This window comes from Gavialis gangeticus, unplaced genomic scaffold (genome assembly GCF_001723915.1).
Source record: "Gavialis gangeticus isolate Ggan-Ray unplaced genomic scaffold, GavGan_comp1, whole genome shotgun sequence".
Lineage (NCBI taxonomy): Eukaryota > Metazoa > Chordata > Crocodylia > Gavialidae > Gavialis > Gavialis gangeticus.
In genome coordinates this window covers 44,969,182-44,969,873 of record NW_017729025.1, presented here as the reverse complement: position 1 = coordinate 44,969,873, position 692 = coordinate 44,969,182, and positions in this window count along the sequence as shown.

The window sequence follows — 692 nt, the reverse complement described above, 5'->3', positions numbered from 1 at the left end:
AAAGAGCCCAAAACCTGCCATGCCCGGATCTATAGGCAGGCCTGCAGTTTCATAGATGGCCTCTTTACATATGGTGCTGTACCATCTACTCCACCCCCGACAGCCATGAGGTCATTTAAGAGCATGATCCTCAATGTCCATGGCTGCAGGGAGGGTCTCCGGAGGTGCCAGGTGCTCTCCTTCCTTCAGGAGGGAGGGTACCCAATGGTATTCTTGGAGGAAAACCTGACAACTCCAGCTGATGAACCGAATTGCTAGCTGGATTGGGGAGGCAGGGTCTTTTTAGTCACTTCTCAGGCACCTCATCTGGGGTAGCCAACCTGTTCTCCCTCAGCCTGCAGTCGGAGGTTCTCCAGGATGCTGAGGTGATGCCAGACCACCTGCTGCACCTCTGGGTCCAGGTATGGGGGCTGGTCCTGAACCTTCTGAATGTGTACGCCCCTGCAAAGGAAACAAAGTTGGTGGATTTCTTTCACCAGGTGGCCACATACATTGGCACCCTCAACCCTCGCGAGTGCCTGGTCCTTGGTGGGGCCTTTAGTATCACCCCAGATGCACGAGATGTGTCAGGCAAGGAGTGGAACCAGGCCACCATGGGCATCCTTGGGGAGATGCTGATGGACTACTCCCTGATGGATGCCTCGCATGCCTGACACCCCACTGAACCCCCTGCCTTCACCTATGTGAGGGTG